This window comes from Rattus norvegicus, chromosome 18, assembly GCF_036323735.1.
Source record: "Rattus norvegicus strain BN/NHsdMcwi chromosome 18, GRCr8, whole genome shotgun sequence".
In the NCBI taxonomy this organism is placed as follows: Eukaryota; Metazoa; Chordata; class Mammalia; order Rodentia; family Muridae; genus Rattus; species Rattus norvegicus.
This window is the reverse complement of record NC_086036.1, coordinates 30,441,274-30,464,398: the sequence shown is the minus strand read 5'-3', so window position 1 is coordinate 30,464,398 and position 23,125 is coordinate 30,441,274. Positions and strand designations below refer to the sequence as shown.

Here is a 23,125-nt window from a genome sequence, read left to right as displayed (position 1 = left end):
TATTAGTGAGACTAAAAGCTCCAAGAGAGGATCCTGACTTCCCCTGCACTAGCCTGGGGTGACAGATAGAGTAGTTAGTTCTCCATAGGTTACAGGAGTAACTATGGCTCTGCCCACAGAGCAATTTCTCCCTAGCTCAGTCTGGGTGTTGCAGCTGTTCCTGGACACCCCCTCCCCCAGAACTCACAGCAGGCACCTCCCAAGTTGTCTGCTTTCTTTGGCAGAAGAATTCTGTTGTCAGCTGCTACCCAAATCAAATTCCTGGGGTGATGTTTGCATACCCTAAAAAACACAGTCGGGCACTTTGCTAAGCTAAACACTTCATTTTGAGGCTCCAGAGAATGCAAGAAGCTAAGCTTGGGAAAGATGTTTATTTAACTTACCCCTTATCAGATTCCCAGTGGTCTCATTTCCAACAACCTGGGCCAGGCCTGGGGTGGATATGGATGGGGTGAGGCAGGGGGTGGGATGAGGAAGGGGGTGGATACGGCCAACCTCAGATTCTGCTTTGGGCCCAGGAAGAAGAGCAGTGCCCCTTTTTGTTGAATGAGTTCTTACAAGGCTGACTAGAAAATCATATGTTATTCCCTGCTGTGTGACCTTTGAGATCAGAATGGGGCCAAATTCAGATTCCTCATACTTCTACTGAGTGTCCAATAAGCACATACTAACCTAAGGTAGAGTGTATGAATAGTATGTATGATGATCTGAGTTCAATTTCAGTATCACGAAAACAAACCAACAGAAAATTAGCCCAACAGCTTGGCAAGAACATAGGAAGAAAGAATGGCCTCCTAATGGAGGCCAGTGATGCTGTAAGGGTTCATGATTTGTCAAAAAATGATAGCCCAGATTCAAATAGAATATAAATGCAAAGAGTGTTTTATTCTTAGAAGTCCAGCATGCTGGGGTCTACTATCTACAAAGACAGGTCCCGAAGTGAGCGCGATTTAAAGCACATTAGGGGAATTCGGGTAGGGGACCTTTATCTTGCTCCATGTCTAGGGACATCCCAGAACCATTGCTGGAACCTGGGGGGCTAGAGTCTGTTGCTGGAGAAGTCTGGAAACTGCTGCTGGCCCATTGTCCTTGCCTCAGGTCAAGTGTCAGGGCAGCTTCTGAGGCCTGGACTTACCTGGAATTGCCCAGTTCTTGGAAAAAGAGATTTAGGCCTCATCTCCTTAACTGCCAATTTGAAACCTGTCATGGAATCAGTCTAGCCTTACCTCAGCAAGAAGAGCAAGGCTTCCAGTCAGAGGAAAGAATGACTGACGGACTCTCTTGTCATTCTTTGTCTTTGCTTGCATTTCTAATGCCTGCCCTCCGACCGTGGGAATCAGTGAAGTCTAAATTTCAATATCTCCATGCTAGATTTTTAAGGATTCAAAAATAACAGCCACCTGAGGAGCTGTGGCCTTAAGGCAGGGTTCCAGCTGCCAGAAGTGATTTCTAACGAATAATCATGGCCCTCTTTGTGGCCTCAGAAGACCCGTGTAGGGTTGGCTAGCTCAGGTGGGCACTCACTCACAGGCCCAGAGCTTTAACTGAGAGTCTAACCTCAAGAGGGGTAGGGTGCCCACTGCCATCCTGCTTCTCTCCTTCTTCTAAAATGTTATGGGAAGAGATCGCTGAAAGTGTTGGTTCCCTGAAAATCTGATTTTTTCCCTTTGCATCTACTTTATTATTATTGTGGGGATCAATCCCGGGGTCTCAGGCTAAGCAAGCACTCTACCACTGAACCATTTTACCAACCTCGCCTTCTTACTGAGTCAGATTTCTTAGAGGCCACATCCTCTAACGGAAGACCTTGAACTCCTGATCATCTTGTCTCCTCCCGCCCCCAAGTTTAGGCAATTACAGGTGAGTTTCACCACACCTGACTTACACCTCCATACCTTTACAGGGCCTTGTGCATTCATGCATGCTAGGCAAGCTTGTTACCACTGAGTGACGCCTGTCATTTCTGAATATCACCTACACTGTTATATACACATTATTTCCTGAAAACACAATGAATGCTCTTTTTTATCTTGGTTTCATGCAAAACACTGTATCTAGAAAATCGCATGTTTAATGTGTAGCTTTATTTTCTCTACTATCCACTAAAACACACACACACACACACATATCCCACACATATACACATACACACACATACACACACATGCATATCCCACATATACACACACACATACACACACATACACATCCCACACACACACACACATACACAATACACACATACACACATACACACACATACACATCCCACACATATACACATACACACACATACACACACATGCATATCCCACACATACACACACACACACACATACACATCCCACACACATGCACGCACGCGCACACACACACACATATTCTGGAAATCAAGCTGAGTGCCATGCGTGTGAGTTGCTCTTTGGGAATCTCTGAATGGGAAGATTACTTCAGCTTCTAAATGTCTTCACTCCAGTGAATTCTAATACTGTCAACAGGAAAGGTGATGGCTTCAGAAATATACACACACATCCAGTTTCCTGAACCAACAGCTAACATGACCCTCGGAACAAAATGGCTGTCTTTCTACAGCCTTGTCTCTTTCCTCTTCCATTACAATTATAGAACCCCATCTCAGTTCCCATGTCCTGAGCCTGAAGAGGGCTCTGTGCACTGAGCTTCCTGGGGAGAACCACATGGTGCTTACGATTAACCTGCCCAAGGCCTCAACCCCAAGTTCTCTAAGGCCTAAATGCAGTGGTGTTGGAATTGCTGCTGTCCCGTGAGAACTGGCTTCCCCGCCTCACCCCAGTGACTGGAGGGTTGGCCTCTTTAATCCCAAGACCACTGCAAGTGCGTCTCAGGTCAGCTGCCTTTACCACCACTGACTCTGAACCTATCTGGATGACGCAACCCAACACACTCATGGGTTCTGTGGTGGTTGGAGTATGCCTGGCCCAGGGAACGGCGCTATTAGGAGGCGTAACCTTGTTGGAGTGGGTGTGGCCTTGTTGGAGGAAGTGTGTCACTGTGGGGGTGGGCTTTGAGAGCTTCCTCCTAGCTGCCTGAGGATGCCAGTCTCTCCCATCTTGAAACAAGATGCAGAACTCTCAGCTCCTTCTCCAGCACCATGTCTGCCTGCTGCTGCCATGCTTCCTGCTGTGATGATAATGGACTAAACATCTGAACCTGTAAGCCAGCACCAATGAAATGTTGTCCTTTATAAGAGTTGCCTTGGTCATGATGTCTCTTCACAACAATGGAAACCCTAAATAAGACAGAATCCTTGACTGAATTTTCAATGCCAGTAAAAAAAAAAAAATTGGCAAGCAGGAGGGGACAGGTGGCCTCTTCTTCTGGAGACAGAGCAAACAGAACTTCCCTAGTGGAGTCTCTTGCCTCTAACACTGTACGAGAAGACAGCCACCAAGCAAGTAACCAATCAGATCAAGGAAGCTGTGCTTTCACTTCCGGGTGTCTTAGTTACAATCCCTGTTGCTATGACAAAATAGCCTGACAAAAACAACTTAAGGGAGAAAGGGCTTGTTTTCACTCACAGTTCAAGACTACAGCCCCATCAAAGTAGGGAAGTCACAGTTGGGAGTGCAAGGTAGCTGGTCACATTGTAGCCAAGAAGCATAGAGCAATGGATACCTGTGCTCAGCCCCCTTCCTCCTTTTATTCAGTCCAGGATCTTAGGGACTGGTGCCACCCACAATGGACAAGTTTTCCCACCTCAATCAACCTCATCAAAGCAGTGTCACACAAGCATGAGCAGAGGGCTGCCTTATCAAATTGACAATTTAGCTATGACATTCAGAATCCCCAAATCTGGCCGATCCCTAGGCACAGCAATGTGTACTTGGAACCCTAGCTACTTGAGAAGCTAATCGGGAAGATTGCTTGACTTAAGAAGGTGGGACCAACTCAGGCAGCATAGCGAGACCCCATCTCCAAATAAAGTAGCATTGACATACCCCTATTCTATCACCCAGCATTCTATTCCTATCTATCTATCTATCTATCTATCTATCTATCTATCTATCTATCTACCTATCTATCTATTATTAAGAAAACATGTTGTCGGGGTTGGGGATTTAGCTCAGTGGTAGAGCGCTTGCCTAGCAAGCACAAGGCCCTGGGTTCGGTCCCCAGCTCCGGGGGAAAAAAAGTGATTGGTTGTTGATATGATACCATTCAGCAATGAAGATGAATCCCAAGACAGCATAAGAACCAAAAGCAGGCACACAAGAAGTGCATGCAAGCATGTAGACTATATAACCATGAATAAGCAATACTAGTCTGTATAACTGGGTTAGTTACTTGTCCCACTGCTATCACAAAATACCTGCCCAGAGCAATTGAAGGGAGGAAAGGTTTATCCTGGGCTACAGTTAGAAGGGTTACATTCCATTGTCGTGGGGAAAGGCTTTGTAGTGGGAAACTAGTTGGTTCAGTCAGCAAGCTGAAAGTAAACCAGAAGTAGGGATCAGACTACAACACCTTAAGCCTGCCCCCAGTGATCCACTTCCTCTAGTCAGGCTCCACCTCCTAAGGTTCCGCAAGCTATCCAAACCCCCACTGCTAACTGGGGACTTGGTAACTTTGGCGACTTCGTTTCTTTCTGTTGCAGTGATAAAACACCCTAAGCAAAGGTGTTTTAAGGAAGGATTTGTCTTTGTTTATGGTCCCAGAGGGCTACAAATTCACAGTGGCAGGGAAAGGAATGGCTGTGGAGCCGGAAGCTGACATACCGCCTCTCAACTGCACACAAGGAGCAGAGAAAGCAAGGAGGAAGTGGGGTAACACTATAAACCCCTAAAGCCTGCTCCCATAAAGGGACTAACTCCTACAAGGCTGCACCCTCTAAGGGTTCCACAACCTCTCCAAACAGTGCCACCAAGTGTTCAAACACATGAGCCTCTGGGGACATTCCACATTCAGACTTGAACAGTAACTGAAATCCGGAAGATGATTACCCCAGAGTAGTGAGAAGAGGAGATGTTCTAGGGCCATAAAAATAACTGTTCTCTGTCGTGATTTGAGTTTTGGATGTTTCCTTTTTGTTTGTTTGTTTGTTTGTGTGAACTTGATGAAAGCTAGAGTTATCTGAGAAGAGGGACTGAGAAAATGCCCTCATTGGATTGGCTTGTGGATAAGTCTGTGGGCCATTTTTCTTGATTGATGATTGTTGTAAAAGGCCCACTCCGCTGTGGGTGGCACCGTCCTTGGGCAGGTGGTCCCTGAGATGTAGTGGAGAACAAAGTGAGTGAGCCAGTGGAGCAAACCTGGGGAAAAAGCATTATTCCCCTATGACCGCTGCCTCAGTTCCTGACACCAAGTTCCTGTCTTTAGTTCCCTCCATGATGGAGAATCAGCAATCAGATGAGATAAATCCTTTCCTCCCAAAGTTGCTTTTGGTGATGGTGTTTTATCTCAACAACAGAAAACAATCTAATATAGACACACATGTGAATGCATTTGTCAAAATTCATTCAAAATACTTTTTGAAAAATTCTACTGAGTTAGAATCTTTAGAGCCAAAATATTTTTGCTGTGTTTTGTTCTAAGGCAGGGTCTCACTGTGTAGCTTAGGCTGGAATACTCTAGGTAGACCAGTCTGGCCTTGAACTCAAAAAGGTCCACCTGCCTCTGCCTCTGGGGTGTTGAGTACCCTGCCATGCTCGAGCAAACTTGTATTTCAAGATCATGCCAGGAGATTCATTTATGTGGCCCTCTTTGGGGACTTTGGCTCCCAAGTCGGCTTTTGCTGGACCCCTCAACTAACCATCCTGAGCAAGTTTTATAGCTGCGACTAGGAAGAAAAATCTTACACCAGCCATTGCTTCCCGGGCCCTTACCATGTCCTCAAATTCTCTCAACCACCCAGTAGCGTGATGAAACAGTTTTTGTTTCATAGAGAAACAGAGAACGTGACACTCAGAATCACTTAGTCCAGCCCTCCCTGCTACAGATATCTCATCCTCTCTACTATCCATTCGATCATCCATTAACAGTAAGTAAGGACTGTGTGAGGTGCTGTCTGTTTCCATCCCCTGCCCCAGCAGACTGTGGTGAGAAGTGATAGTGATGTTAGTTTCTACCTTGGCCTGGCCTTGGGGAAGAATACAGAGCCAGGGCTCTTTTGATTTTAATTATCTGAGTGGTTAGGAAGACAGGCAGGAGGGTTACGGTTATATAAGCACAGATAAAGGAAACCTCTGTGCTGTTTACTCTGGGAACTTTCCAGAATCTAACATCAATAGCATGCCGTGTTAAAAATGGGTTAAAATCATTATCAGGTTATGAATAATTCACCAGGCACCCCTGCTACCCATTACATTTTGTTCTGCATAATTGCTTCCTGGAAGTCTATTCCCAGAGCAGAGAATTGGGAGTATCCATAAAATTGAATATTTCTGCCTTTGACAAGTAAATTTAAACAAAATTGTAAATTAGTTTGAATCTACTGCTGCCTGTCCTCTTTGAGTTGATAAGATTATTTTTTAGTAAAATAATGGAGCACACCCCACACACACACACACACACACACACACACACACACACACACACTTCAAAAGGGAAATTAGTTACCTATAGTCCCAAGGCTTCCAAGCATACTGGAAGGCTCAGGATGTAATGGGGCATAGATGAAACTAAAAAAGAAAAAGTATGCCTAAGGGGGAATCAGAGTCAAATAACAAAAAATTCTCTGCACTACCAGGATAAGATAACTATACCTTAAAAAAAAGTGTTATGTAGTTCACAATCCAGAAATTCACCCTTAAAAGTATTAAAACTAGTGTTCTTTTATATATTCATAAGATTGGGTGTGGAGGCACATGGTTGTAGTTCTAGCTGCTTAGGAAGTTAGGCAAGACAATCCCTTGAGCCTGGGAGTTCAACACCAGCCTTGGCAACATTGTAAGACATCATTTCTTAAAAAATAAATAAATTATGATAAGGTGTAGTGGTGCGTGCCTGAAGACACCATTTCTTCTTCTAAAAAAATAAAACAACAAATTGTTACTTTTAAAAATGCGTATGAAGGGGCTGGGGATTTAGCTCAGTGGTAGAGCGCTTACCTAGGAAGCGCAAGGCCCTGGGTTCGGTCCCCAGCTCCGAAAAAAAGAACCAAAAAAAAAAAAAAAATGCATATGAATGCTTTTCCTCCACGTGTGCATGTGTACCAAGTAGGTACCTGAGGAGGTCAGAAGTCAGGGATGCATCCCCTGGAACTAGAATTATAGATGGTTGTGAGCCACTGTGTATGTGCTGGGAATAGAAGCCTAATCTTCATTAAGAGCAACAAGTGCTCTTAAACACTGAGCCATCTCTCTAGTCCCAAAACACCATTTCTCAAAAATAAATTACAAGTGGGCATGGTGATTTATGTCTTTAATTCCAGCATTCAGATCTGTATAAGTTTGAGACTATCTGATCTATAGAGCAAGACATAGGCCAGCCAGGGATACATAGTGATACCCCACCTCCCAAAAATTAATTAGTTAAAATTAAACAAATCATTGTCTAGGCATTTGCATCTCCATTTCCTCTCTCTGCTAGCTGCTTGTTGGGGCTCGCATCCAGACAGAACACACCAAACCAATATAGTTCCACGTGAAAAGGTTTAATGAAAGAAGAAGAATAGAGGAGGAGAGGAATAAAGACCAGCCGTGAGCCCGTGGAGGGAAGTGGGAGGGGAATGGGGAGAGAAGGGACAAAGGGGAAGAGGGCAAGAGAGCAGAGAAGAGAAGAGCAAAGACAAGAGAAAGAGGAGGGACCAAGCAGCCCCTTTTATCATCAGGCATACCTGACTGTTGCCAGGCAACTGTGGGGGTGGAGCTTAGACAGAATACCCACACTGCTGGCAACCAATAATCTTTCTGTCTATACAATTTGGACATTTCACACAAATGGAATCATTCAGTGTGCTCTCTTATCTCACTGTCTTCTTTCGTTTAGATAACATTGATTTGGGCCTGGGAGATGGCTCAGTGGTTAAGAGCACTTGCCGCTCTTCCAGAGGAGCCAGGTTCAATTCCCAAGCATCCACTTGGTAGCTCACAACTATCTCTAGCTTCAGTGCTAAGGAATCCAATGCCCTCTTTTGACCTTAGTGTGCATCATATGCATGCGGTACACAGATACACATGCAGGCAAAATACCTATGTACATGAAATAAAAAGATAACATTGACAAAGCTCATCTGTATCACAGCATAAAACATTGCTTTGCATTGGTGATCGCCTTTCCATTGCATGGGTATATCCCATGCTTAGTCACTCATCAGTGGTTGGACAGGTGAGCTATTCCAACAGTCTGGCGTTTATGAATTGTATTGCTGTAAACAGTGATGCTTGAGTCTTTATGTGAACATATGCTTTCTCTTTTCTTGGGTCTACTCCTAAGATGTGGAGTTGCCAGGGCAGACGGCACCATTTTTGAGGTGAATGCTTTTCGCAGTGGTTGCTCCATTTTACATTCTCAGCAGCAACATACAAGGGCTCTGCCTTTTCCCATTCTCTCTGAGAATGCACTCATCTTATCATCTTTACTGGAGCCTGTCTGTTCTAGGTGCCCAACACAGCTCCCGTAGGAAACCTAGTCAATGTTATCGGTTCCCTGAGTCATTTCTTCTGGGTAACATACTAAGAGCTATAATGATGCAATCAAGATGCTCCCAGATTCGGGGCTGGGGATTTAGCTCAGTGGTAGAGCGCTTGCCTAGGAAGCGCAAGGCCCTGGGTTCGGTCCCCAGCTCCGAAAAAAAGAACCACAAAAAAAAAAAAAAAAAAAAAAAAAAAAAAAAGATGCTCCCAGATTCAAATGCCTGAAGTGAATCCCCTGCCCCTGCTAGGCCTCATTCAATGGTGCCTTAGTTACTTTTTTATTACTGTGATAAGGCACCATGACTAAAGCAACTTATAGAAGAAAGAGTTTGTTATGGTCTACAGTTTCAGAAGGGTGGAGTCTTGGTTAAGGTTTCTAATGCTGTGAAGAGACATCATGACCATGGCAACTCTTTTTTTTTTTTTTTTAATTTTTTTATTTATTCATTTATTATATATAAGTACACTGTAGCTGTCTTCAGACACACCAGAAGAGGGCATCAGATCTCTTTACAGATGGTTGTGAGCCACCATGTGGTTGCTGGGAATTGAACTCATGACCTCTGGAAGAGCAGTCGGGTGCTCTTAACCGCTGAGCCATCTCTCCAGCCCCATGGCAACTCTTATAAGGAAAAACATTTAACTGGGCCTGGCTTACAGTTTCAGAGGTTTAGTTCATTATCATCATGGCGAGAAGCGTGGTGGCCTGCAGACATGGTGCTGGAGAGGTAGCCAAGATTTCTACATCTGGTTGAGCAAACATCAGGAAGAGAGAGTGACACTGGGCCTTGCTTGAGGCTCTGAAACTTCAAAGAGCCACCCCTCTCCCCTCCTATCTTCCTCCAAAAAGGCCACGCCTATTCCAAGAAAGCCACACCTCCAATAATGCCACTCCCTCTGAGCCTATGGAAGCCATTTTCATTCAAGTCACCGTAGGATCCATTTTAGCAGGGAGCGTGGCAGGTGCTGGAGTAGTAGCTTAGAGCTTATATCTTGATCCTTAAGCATGAGGCCGAAAGAATTAACAACTTCTCCAACAAGTCCACACCTCCTAATCCTTTCCAAACAGTTCCACTAACTAGGGACCACGGATTTAAACATGAGCTTATGAGGGCCGTTTTCATTCAAACCATTACACATGGTCAGTTTTTTCCTTGCATCGAATGACGCCTGGCAAAAATTTACTACTGCCCAGATTAGCAACTGTCCTCAGGGACAGACCCTTTATCTCCCAGCATTACATATTCGTATCTATGCATATCTATGCCTGGACTAAGCACGTGTCCAGGAATGAATCTGGTGCTTGGCTTTTACTGACTCCAATGCCAACATCTGCAGTCAGATCAGAAAAGGCGGAAATGGATATGCTAGTGTGCTATGGGAGACAAATGCAGTCAGAAGTCACTGCTGCCAAGGCCTTGATTCAGAGGAGAGGCACAGTATTATTAAGAGCTTCATAATGCATGGCCTATGGATAGGAGGATATTTCAGGCCCAAAGAGAGAGAAAACCAAACCCTCAGCTTTCTGGATTGTGAAGCCTGGCCTGCTCTGACAACCTCAGGTAGGTAGGTAGTAAGGACCGAAGGATGACGACTTTGCAATTTGAATTTTCTGTTTCTCCTTTGCAAGAAAGAGGTCTGTGCAAGAAGGGAGGGATCCTGGTTGAGCTCTGCATAGCACAGAGCCAAGCCGCTGCGGAGCCCAGGCCTCCCGTTCCTCCCAGCTCAGTGACTCATTACAGAACAGGAAGTGCCTCAGTGAGAGCCTCGAGCGCCGGGGGGGGGGGGGGGGGGGGGGGGGGGGGGGGGGGCTGAGCCTGCCTAGAGACATGCGTGTTTCAATCGGGTCGAGAGCTAAAATCCACAGCCTCAATCTGAGCACCTACCGCGGACTCCTCTGTGATCAGCCTAGAAGCAGCAGATGAAATCGCGTCGACATTTACTACTCAGCTACGCGAGAGGAGGTTGCTGCTGGGTCTGTTGAGGAGTCCCTTCCCCGCGCGTCCCTCCCCCACCCCCATGAAATTATAAGATCTCTTTAAGGGTTTAGGATTTAATTCCCTTCCTTTCTTCTTTTTCGGGCCGTTCTTGATGGCAGAATATGACCTTGAACCTTTGTGCACTGCCACGCCACGTTTTATACTGAAGGGATCCAACCCACAGCTTCCTGGATGAGCACCAGCTTAGCTCCACCCCAGACTCTTACCGATTTTCACAGGGCGCAAACGTTTCTCTCCAGCTTTTATTTGTTATTTGATTTGTTTTTCTCTCCCAGAGACTCATTCCTTGCAGTACTAGAAATTGAACTGGACAGCCTAATAAAGCAAACACTAGAGAAAGAAACTTCCTTCAAACATGATCCTCCTGCCTCAGTTCCCTGAGCAGCTGGAATGGCTGTCGCAGAATTTGAGTTTCATATATCTGTCAGTCTTTTCTTCCTGTGTTGCTTAAAGCTTGAGTGTCATAATTACGCCCGTTAGCACATTCCATCTAAAATGCAGTGTCCTTTTCTACTGCAAATTTACTTTCTTTTGTTTTCTAAGACAAGATCTCACTGTACAGGCAGGTCCTGAACTTTAGCTCTTTCTGCTTCAGTCTCTCAAGTGCTGGAATCACAGACGTGCGGAGCTGGAAGGAGAGCAGGGAAATATATTTACACAGAAAGTGGTTAGCTTCCACGTAAGACAGCCTATTACTGAAAGGAAGATGGTGAGGTGGGACAGTAGAGAATCGCCTGTAGGATCTGCCTACACTGTGCTCCTCCATGGGCCAATGTGTCCTCTCAAAGAGCGCTCCCTCCCAGTTTCTCCTTGAGACCCACTTGACTGTGGACTCCACAGCCCATGCTGTGCCAAAGTAGAAACTCTGCCCTCCCTCCTCACAGAGCTCCCTTTCACCCTGTGAGAGCAGAGAGGTTCTATCCCCTATGGCAGTCCCGTGATCTCCAGCTCATCTTCTTGTCAGGACTGCTCAGTCTCTTTGGAAGAGGCTGCCTCAGCCTCAGCCTTCAAGAGGCCAATGCTCTCCTCAGCCTCACGAAGAGATTGGATTCCTCCTTCTGAACTATACTGGACCACCTGGACTTTTGCGCATCTCTATTTAGTCCTGAATCTTGGGAAGTCCATCCTGAATTGTCCTATCAAAATCTTGCTTATGACCTTGTCTATTTCAAGAGTGCTCTATACAGAATTCTGTGAGTTTGAGGCCATCCTGGTCTACACAGAGAGTTCCAGAATAACCAGAGTTACCTTGTCTCCAAATAATAATATTAAGAGTAAGAAAAAGAAAAGAAAAATTATATAGATATAGACAAGGTCTCACTATGTAGCTCTGGTTAGCCTGGAACTCACTATGGAGACTGGGCTGTTCTCAAACTCACAGAGTTCTGCTTGTTTCTACCCCCTGAGTGTTGGGATTGAAGACATGCCCACCACACCCATCTTTGATGAAATATTTTTAAAATATTTTAAAATTATATTTAATTATTAATAATGAATATATTTACAAATTTTTATATAATGTATTTGATCATATGCATCTGTGCTGGATAGGTTTTTTGGTTTGTTTGTTTTTGGGGGGGTTTTTTGAGGCAGGGTTTCTCTGTTTAGCTATGACTGTCCTGGAACTCCCACTGTAGCCCAGGCTGGCCTCAAACTCAGAGAGATCTGCCCACCTTTGCCTCCCAAGTGCTGAAAATAAAGGCATGCCCCACCCCCACCTGACTATTCTAGATAATTTCATATCAACTTCACATTACCTAGCATTATCTAAAAGTAAGGAATCTTAAGTAAGAATATGTCCCATAATATCCTGCTGTAGGGCATTTTCTTAATTAGTGATTGATAAAGGAGGACCCAGTCCATTGTGGGTGGGGCCACACCTGGGCTAGTGGTCCTGAGTTCTGTAAGAAGACTGAGCAAACCATGAGGTGTAAGCCAGTAAACAGAGTTCCTCTATGACCTCTGCATCAGCCCTTGTTTCCAGGTTCCTGTGCTGACTTCCTTTGATGATGAAGTGTGAGCTGAATAAACCCTTTCTTTCTTGTGTTGCTTTTGGCATGGCATTTCATTGCAGCAGTAGCAACCCTAACTAAGACATCAACCCTCCCAAGCCCTCTCTCACTGCCCTCTCAACCCTCCTATCCCTTCCTACCCAACTCTGAGATTACTTTATTTTTTTCTTTCTTCCCTCATTGAGTCTACTCAATGGATGGTGTCTGGCTGTGCATGCTGTTACAATCACTGTGAGTTGATATGTGCGTTTGCCCTGTTTGTGTCTAGAAACAGTTTCCTTGATGTTATCCATCATCTCAGGTTCTCACAAACTTTCCATTCCCTTTTTCACAGAGATCCCTGAGCCTTGGGGGGAAGGGTATAATGTGAATGTCCAATTTAAGGCTGAGTACTCTGCACGTGACCAGTTGTTGGGGAGAGGGGCCATCTGTGTTAATTGGTATCTACCGAAGGAGAAGCTTCTACGATGAGGGTTGAAAGATGCTCTGGTCTATGGGTGTAACAATAAGTCCTTTTATTACTAAGTCAATTTAGCAGAATAATAGCATTTTTTCCTAGTAGACATAGTTTCTTGGCCCCTTAATAGTGTCAAGCACGTGTTCCATCTCATGGAGCAGGTCTTTAATCCAAGGGCAAAGAGGTCGGTTACCCTTATAAAACGCACGCCACAATTCCATGAATAGGTATATCCTGTCAGACCAGTTATTGTTGTAGCTCATGAGGTTCACAGCCAGCAGAGCTCGAGGCCTACACTTCTTCTTGTCAGCGTGCACAGCATCTTCCAGCACCATAAATGCCAGCCAGTAGTAATGAGGCTCACAGAAGAGTACCAGCTTGAGGTCTCCATGTTCGTGACTCAGACATGCCATGTCTTCAGCAGTAGGGTGCTATCCCCAAGCTCTGCAGGGTCGCCAGGAATACCGACGATAACTGTCATGCTTAGGGGAGTCTATTGTGTCCCCGTTGGCCAACAACTAAAAAGGAGATAACACAGTCCTGACAGATGAGAAACTCTGTTCTCACGAGTTTTTATTTAGTTTTTGAGGCAGGGTCTCACTATGTGGTCCTAGATGGCCTGAAACTCACAAAGCTCTTCTTTCCTGTTTCCCAACTACTGGGATCACAGGTGTGCTTCAGTACACCCAGCCCTACTGTGGGAAAATGTTAAGGACATGATTAAAGATTCATTTTGTTTATTATAACATTGTAATAGGGAAAATTTGGCTGTTGCTCCACAGCGAGGGAATTGATTCAACTATGACACATCCACCTAATGGAACATTATTTAGCTTTTAAAACTATGCCATGATGAATATTCATGGACATGAAAAGATGATTATAGTAAATTGTTGAAAAAATAGTTGCATTACGATGCCATTTCTGTCAATATAGACTCAAAGAGTGTATGTGTGTATGTGTGTGGTGTGTTTGTGTGTGTGTGTGTATGTGGTATGTATGTGTGGTATGTGTGTGTGTGGTGTGTTGTGTGGTGTGTATATGTGGTGTGTGGTATATGTGTGTGTATGTGGTGTGTATGTGTGGTGTGTATGTGTATGGTATGTATGTGTGTTATGTGTTGTGTGTTGTGTATAGGTGGTGTGTGGTATATGTGTGTGTGTGGTGTGTGTGTGTGTGTGTGTGTGTGTGTGGTGTGTGTGTGTGTGTGTGTGTGTGTGGTGTTTGTGTATGTGTTATTAGTACCTGGTAAACCATGAAATCACTGGAACTTTAATTTTTCCTTTTGACTATATTTCTGTTCTAGTTTCCTTTCTATTGCTGTGATAAAATACTCTGACCAAAAGCAATTTAGGGGAGGGGAGGACTTATCTCAGTTTATAGGTTAAAGTTGTAAAAAGACAGGATAGAAACTCAGACGGAAACCAGAAGCAGGAATCGAGATGAACACTGCTGGCTGGCTCACTGCCAGGCTGGGGCTTCCATGCCTTTCATGTACACCCAAAGGGGCTACATCAGTGGATGTCGAGACACCTCCCACAGATATGCTAAAGGCTAATCTGGGCACTCTCTCAGCCGGAGACTTCCTTCCTAGGTGACTCTAGGCTGTGTCAGGTTGAGAGTTAAAGCTAACTAGGACAGTGTTCCTTATAGGTGAGTGCTTGTTTCTTTGTAAAGAGAAGAAAATACTAAATATTAATTTGGACTCAAAGCTAGACTATGTGCTAACTGGACTGGAAAAAAAAAGTTGGCAAGAATGTGAAAGACCTGGACTTGGGCTTACTGTTGTTGTTGTTACAGGGTTTCTCTCTACCTAGCCCTGGCTATCCTGAAATAGGTAGACCAAGGTGGCCTTGAACTCAGAGATCCACCTGCCTCTGCCTCCCAAGTACTGGGATTAAAGGTGTTCACTACCAAGTTCAGCTAGGACCTGGGATTCTTCCCCCCAACCCCAGTACATAATGTTTTTATTAATTATTTGGAAATTTCATATAATGCATTTACACTCCTCATTCTTCCCAGGGTTGCCTTACCCTCCCCCAACAAAAGAAGAAAAAATACACCAAGTCCAATTTGAATTGCCGTACACTCATTGCCCATATACTCATTGGAGCATGGTCAAACTCCCAGTGGTCAGCCCCTTAAAGAAAACTGAGCTCCCGAAGCCATCAGTTGTGAAGTGTTATACTCCAGCATCTTTATCACAATTTTTAAGGTCTCTCTTCACTATCTTCCTTCAGGCCTGTTTCCTTTTCTTTTTTTAGGAGGTAGGAAGAAAGGTTGTCACAAAAAGTCTTCAACGTCTCTCATTCTCAGTTATGAATCTGTAGGCATCGAAACCACCACAAAAGAAGCTCCCTGACCCAATAGCAGCCAGGGGCAGCATGGATCATGGACTTCCACACAGTTTCTGGTGGCAGTACAGACCAGGGACATCAATATGGCCTCTGGCAAGACCAAGGCAGAGAAAAGTGTATATTGCAAGGGCAACTTTGGAAAACTGTCTGTATTCCTAAAGCAAAATATCCATTTGTTCTATGACCCAATAATTTCCTTCCTAAATTCCAAGAAGATAAATGTTTACAGAGAGAAGTTCCCTGTCTTGTAACAGAGTTACATCCATAAAAACCCAATGTAAAATAAAAATGCTGTTCCGAAAATGTTAACTGGCTGACCCTCGTAGCTTAGTAACAGAGCTTGACACTGTCGTTCCCTTCATCATCGTGTGTTCGGCAGGAGGAACCATTTGAAGCTGCTGTCCAGCTCTGTGGGAGCATTTCATTCATACCCAGCAGCCTTTATTTCAAATCTCAAAGTACTGGCTATATTTGATTTTGAGCCATCATAACATGGTGCTCTCTAAGCCCCGAAAATACAAACTTGTTATCATAGCTTCCTTAATAATAACCCCAAACTGGAGACAGCACTAATGTTAATGAGTAATGGAACAATTTTTAAAAAATTGCCATCGTTGGGGTTGGGGATTTGGCTCAGTGGTAGAGCACTTGCCTAGCAAGCGCAAGGCCCTGGGTTCGGTCCGCAGCTCCGAAAAAAAGAAAAGGAAAAAAAAAATTGCCTACCCATGTCACAGAATACCACAAAATAAGATGGGTGGATTTTACAGATTAAATGTTTCGGGGGAGGCTAGTGTGAAAGACTACCTACCATAAGGTTCCACTTAAGAAGGTCACATAGAAGCTGACTGGGTGGACGATGACACTTAAGAGGTGGCATTGACAAGTGTTTTAGTTAGGGTTTTATTGCTGTGAACAGACACCATGACCAACATAAGTTTTATAAAGGACAACATTTAATTGGGGCTGGCTTACAGGTTCAGAGGTTCAGTCCATTATCATCAAGGTGGGAGCATGGCAGCATCACAGCATCCAGGCAGGCATGGTGCAGGAGGAGCTGAGTTCTACATCTTCACCCAAAGGAAGCCAGAACAGACTGAGCATCTCAGGCAGCTAGGAGGAGGGTCTCCAAGCCCACCCCCACAGTGACACACTTCCTGCGGCAAGGCCACACCTTCTAATAGTGCCACTCCCTGGGCCAAGCATATGCAAACCATCCCAGCAAGGAAGGAGCTTTAGTCCAAGGGTACTGTTCTTTATCTGTCTGTCTCAAAGAAATGCAAGCAGCATATCTTAAAAATATCTACTAGCCATAAAACAAAACAGAAACTGAGACAAACAAACAAACAAAAAAAAACAGTAGACTTTATTCAGTAGAATCTACTCGAAGCTTCTCTTGGATATTAATTGACAGCAAAAACATCAGTGATCTACGTTGCTTTTCTGGTACCCAGTTGCCAATGGTGCATCTCAGCTATGACTAAACGTGCAGTAGCTGCATGCAGCTGGCGGCTGCTGTGCTGAGCAGTGGGAGACTTCATTTTGAGCTACTTGTGGCTTAAGTATCAAGGTATATATATATTTTTTTTCTCTTTTTTGGGGCTGGGGACAGAACCCAGGGTCTTGCGCTTGCTAGGCAAGCGCTCTACCACTGAGCTAAATCCCCAATCCCTCAAGGTATATTTAAATAAAAAAAAAATTAGGGCTAAGAATTTAACCCAGTTGGTAGAATGCTTGCCCTGAGGTCAGCCCCCAGTACCTTGGGTCCCAGGGCTGTAATCCTAGCACTTAGTAGTGAAGATAGACTGGTCAAAGATTCAAGGTCATCCTGACTTTTAAAGCAACTTAGTGGGCTAACCTTGCCTACACTCAAAAACCAAGCTAGCAGCAGCAGCAGCAACCAAACCCCAAACCAAAAAGTACTAAATGAAAATTGAGCTGTCCATCTAATTTAATACATAAAAGTTACACTTCCAAAAATGTAAATACGTAGCTTTAAAAAAGAGAATTGAATTAAAACAATGGAAAAGCTGCCTGTGGCTAGTCAGATCAGCTACCTACTCTGGGACCTGAGACCTAGGTCAGTGGTTTAAAAGCAACCCTTCCTTAGACACATGAAACCGGTGTCACTGAAAAATGCATGATTAGACACTCGGAAGCTCTGTACAATACTTACCTGTCATTTACGAGGCCCTGGGTTCAATCCCCAGTGCTTGTATTTAAGAGAACATTCTAGAAGTTATACAGCTCCCTATATGCTCACTAGGAAGGGTGAGACACTGCTGGTTCCTGTACAGTTTAAGCCTACCTACATCCTACATACCTCCTATCCAAATATTAACCAGCCTGACCCTGCTTAGCTTCCAAGACCAAGTGCTATCAGGGTGGTTCAACCATAGACTGAAACTACTCATAGGGCTGGAGAGATGACTCAGTGGTTAAGAGCACTGACTACTCTTCCAAAGGTCCTGAGTTCAATTCCCAGCACCCACATCGTGGCTCACAACTAACTGTAAAGAGATCTGATGCCCCCTTCTGGTGTGTCTGAAGATAACTACAGGGTATTTATTTTTTTTTAGAATTTTTTTTAACATTTGAGTACACTGTAGCTGTCTTCAGATACACCAGAAGAGGGTATCAGATCTCCTTACAAATGGTTGTAGCCACCATGTGGATGCTGGGAATTGAACTTAGGACCTCTGGAAGAGCAGTAAATGCTCTTAACCACTGAGTCATCTCTCCAGCCCAACAGTGTGTGTGTGTGTATATATATATGTACGTGTGTGTGTGTGTCTGTGTGTGTGTGTGTCTGTGTGTGTGTGTCTGTGTGTGTGTGTATATATATGTGTGTATATATATGTGTACGTGTGTGTGTGTGCCTGTGTCTGTGTGTCTGTGTGTCTGTGTGTGTGTGTGTCTGTGTGTGTGTGTGTGTGTATATATATATATGTACGTGTGTGTGTGTCTGTGTGTGTGTGTATATATATATATGTACGTGTGTGTGTCTCTGTGTGTGTATATATATATATGTACGTGTGTGTGTCTGTGTGTCTGTGTGTGTATATATATATATGTACGTGTGTGTGTCTGTGTGTCTGTGTGTGTATATATATATATACGTACGTGTGTGTGTGTGTCTATATATATATATATATATATATATATATATATATATATATATATATATATATATATATGTTTAAATGCCAGTACTTGGAAGGCAGAAGCAGACAGATCTCTCTCTAAGGTTGAAGCCACTCTGGCTTACATAGTGAGTTCCAGGATAGCCAGAGCTTCAAAGTGAGATCCTGTTTCAAACACAACAACAAACAAACAAATAAACAAATAAATAAATAAACAAACAAATAAAATGCATTAAATAAATTTATATGCATTTATTTTGAAATTGGGCATAGGATTGTAAGTATAGCTTAGTGACAGTACTTTCTTAGTATGTATGAGGTCCCGGGTTTGATTCCAACACTGAAAGCAATTGTGTAATTGTGTGTATTTAAGTGTGATACATGTCTAAATGTCAACATAAAAACATACCCCCCCAAGCCAAAACAGAAGCCACATTGTTACACATTGTTATTAAGTCTCCATACCTTATGAGACTATGTTTCTGTTTCCTGAACCTAATGTATCCTGCAAACTGTTTTAAACCTATGCTGAATTTGTAATTCCATGACTTATGCCACCCCTTTGTCTTGCTAAACTCTGGAACACCGGTGATGACTCTGCTTCCACATGATTCTCACACTTATCTTCCCCATGGGTGGTCTTGAGCCCTGAGCCCCCCACTCTTCTGTCCCGGCACTAACAGCTAACTATCTCGAAAGCTATCAACCCTAGCCTTTTCCCATGAAAGGGACCTCAAAAGCCAGTGAGGGGCTGCTCTCTAAAATCCTGACTTAGGGTGAGGTGCCATCTGGGCCATCCCTTGTGCACCTTTGAATAAAGCTTGCTTGATCAGACAGTCCTGGAAGTGGTTTTCCTAAGGTCTGGAACCAAATATGAATGACTGTGATCTGGGAATGCATATTCAAGTAACACCATGTTCCAACATGCAACAATTTCCTGCCATTTTTACAGTGAGAGAACAAGAGAAAGTTACAGATCAAGGCGCTTTCAAAGCAGCTGGTGAAAGATAGGGTGCTAGCAAAATGGGGCACCTTTCTTGCAGGCTTCAGATGCTATTTGATGACACTCAGTCTCTGGTTTGGTGGAATCCAGGAGCTCATTTGTACATTCCAAAAGGATTTACCTAATAGGCTTAAGGATGTTGGGTCATAAACAGAGAAACATAAATATGGCTAGCTAGAGGACAGAAGATAGCTGAAGATAAGATCTTTTAAAATGATTAGAACGTTCATTTATGTTATGTGTATTAAACAGTTAAAACAATTCATGTTTCAAAAGCTACCATGGCATACAGGAAGACTTAATATCTCCCATGACCCCTTACCTGATCCTGGGGACCACACAGATTCCTTGAGAAGGTTTGATAGTGTCCACTGTTTCTAAGGCAATGCTGCAAGCACAATATGAATACATATTCATATGTATTCATGTGGGCACAGCCCACGGGGTCAGCCATTGACTATCTAGGTGTCCTTGAGTGACCTTATGTGCCTCCATGTATGCCTTCTTGTGGGTAAAACCGTAGTAGCCATGCCTAGGATTGTTCAAAGTGAAAAGACAATGTGTGCAAAGCACCCAAGAACTACGCCAGGACACAGTGAGAGCTCAGGGGCTCTGAGGAGGAGGATGACTCTGCACTTCTTCCCTGCCTTGCTGTCACACAGCTTGTACTGCAGAGGCCTGGTTCTCTTAGGAAAGGAGTTACTACCCTCACACAGGCATGGTGGTGAAACTCCTAGCAAACTCTGGGGACTCCCTGGTGATTTTTTGCCTCCATCAGCAGAGGAGTGTTGCCAGGAAGTGATCACTCACACAATAATTAAAATGCTTTCTGCTTCTCTGGCTGAGTGTTGAGTCAGCACGCTCTCAGCAAGCACGACGATCCGCTCTGAGCATGAAGGGCCTGTCTCACCCAGGATCTTTCTCATGCTCTTGCTATGTATAAGAGTCTCTGCAACCTGGACAAGCCCCCCCCCCCCCACAAGCCTCAACTCTCACGTCCCCCCACCCCACTACCTTCCCCTTCACTACCCCTGCCCTGACAGTATGTTCCCCCTTCCTCCCCTGGCCACATGGCCAGGCTCACATGATCAGATCACTGTGTCACAAGGCACCATACCATCCCTTCTGCTCTGACAGCACATTTTATTTTTAAAGCGTTGTTTCTCAGGCTGAAGATGCAGTTCATCTGGTAGAGTGCTTGCCTCCCACACAGGAGGCCCTGGATTCATTCCCCAGCACTGCATGAACATTTTCAGCACTCTGGAGGTAGAAGCAGAAGGATCAGAAGTTCCAGCTTGTCCTTAGGTAAACAAGTTTGAGGCTATCAATGTAGAAACCACTCTCACCTCAGAGAGGGTTAGGAGTTTACTTTGGAGCCAAATATGGATGACTATGGTCTGGAAATACAGATTTAGGTTACCCCAAATGTATTTCAACATGGCCACAGTTCCATGAAGCTTCCATAGTAAGAAGTAAACATTAGTAAGGTAGAAAAGCCAGGTGTAGTGGCACATAATTTAATTTCAGCACTTGGAAAGCAGAGGTGGGTCTCTGTGGCAGATCTCTGAGTTCGAGGTCAGCTTGTTCTGCAGAGAGTGAGTTTCAGGACATCCAGACCTCCATAATGAGACCCTGTCTCAAGACAACAACAAAGGAAGAAAAAGAAGAGGAAGAGGAGGAAGAAGAGGAGGAGGAAGAGAGAAGAAAAGAAAAAAAAAGAAGAAAGTTGGGGCTGGAGAGATGGCTCAGTGGTTAAGAGCACTGACTGCCCTTCCTGAGGTCCTGAGTTCAATTCCCAGCATCCACATGGTGGCTCACAACCATCTGTAATGGGATGGGATACCCTCTTTTGGTGTGTCTGAAGACAACTACAGTGTACTAGTATACATAAAATAAATAAATTAAAAGAAAAAAAGAAAGTTGTAAGTCACGGCACTTTTCAAACATTGGTAGAAACACTAGGTGGGTGGAATACAAGTTATGTGGGTCGCAGCAAAGCTGGGAAATCTTTGATCCAGGCCTCAGGCACTGGTTGATGACTTCGGATTGGTGGAAGCTGGGGATCTATTTGTACATCCTCAAAAGATTTACACAACAATCATAGGATGGTAGGTGGCACACAGAGGCTGGCAATAAATGTCTGTTATGGGGACTGAAGGTAGCCAAAGACAATTTGGCTCCCAACTCTGCTATCCACGTCTCCACACTCAAGGAGTTTGGTCAGTCAGTCAGCCTGTAGAATGTTCCACACGGTGTGGGTTTTTATCTGGGAACGTTAGTTCATAATGACAAAGTAAGGAACACAAGACTCAGTCTTAAGCAATTGTCACCAAGCATAAGTAGATCAAACGGCATCAGAAGGATTCAGAGTCCTCTGGTCTCTGCTTGCACTCCTTCCTCTCCTCCATGTGTCCAGCATCTTTCCAAACCGACTCGGTATCCAGAATCATTGGGAGTTCTCTTACTTCTGACTCTTAAGCATATGCTAACATTCTTATGTAGTGAGAATTTTGGTTTCTTTAAAAATCCAGTTATGTTATGTGAACATATTTTTTTTTCTTTTTTTTGGAGCTGGGGACTGAACCCAGGGCCTTGCGCTTGCTAGGCAAGCGCTCTACCACTGAGCTAAATCCCCAACCCCATGAACATACTTTTAATCTTAGCTGTAGAGACTGCTTCCCAACAGGTTATTATGATTCGCCTTGCACTCTACTAGCAGGGGTGTGATCTTTGCCAGCTGTAGAATGTTTAAGTCTGGGGACTCTGAAGAGGATATAAAATGGGAGAGCCCATAGAGGGCCTGTGGTGGCTGCTTGCCCTGATGCTGCTGGTTCCTGTTGGTTTGGGTTGTCAAGTGGCCGTGAGCAAAGAGACAAGAAGAAGTTGGAGATTTCCTGATGATGAGCATTAGACTAGCCCCAAGAAACATGATGTCTCTGATCAGCAGGAACTAGTCTAAAAAGGTGTCTGCCCCTTTCCCCCTCTAACCTTCTTTCTCTCTTACCTCGGATTGTGGGGTTGGAAGGGATTAGGGCAAAATACGGATTAAAAGGGAGGTAAAGGTAAAAGAACCCGATAAAAAAAGGTCAAAAAAAAAGTGCCAAAATTCTTATGCTTAACATTATCCTCACAAAAGTTTGTAGAACAAGGTCCTTTGATTTTATTTACTTACTTATTTTGCAGCAGTGATTGAACCCAGGGCCTCAGGCATGCTAGGTAATTGCTGTTGCACTGAATTATATCTTCAGCCCATTTTGCATGTTTTTGGTTTTGTTTTGTTTTGTTTTGTTTTGTTTTTTTGGTTCTTTTTTTTTCGGAGCTGGGGACCGAACCCAGGGCCTTGCGCTTCCTAGGTAAGCGCTCTACCACTGAGCTAAATCCCCAGCCCCAAATGCATGTTTTTTTTTTTTTAAATTTGATTTTGTGTATGAATGTTTTGCCTGTATGTATGTATGTATGTATGTATGTATATATGTATGTATGTATGTCATATGTGTCTGGTGCCTATGAAGGTTAGAGAAGAGGGCAGCAGATCTCCTGGAAC

General features: G+C 44.1%; 1 long non-coding RNA gene across 1 annotated transcript; it reads left to right on the top strand.

The window, feature by feature from the left end:
- Positions 1-10,422: 10,422 nt before the first annotated feature.
- Positions 10,423-15,740, top strand: LOC134482933 (uncharacterized). The gene is made up of 2 exons (XR_010059678.1): positions 10,423-10,587; positions 10,711-15,740. It is a non-coding gene; the product is annotated as an uncharacterized LOC134482933 (long non-coding RNA).
- The last annotated feature ends 7,385 nt before the right edge of the window (positions 15,741-23,125 follow it).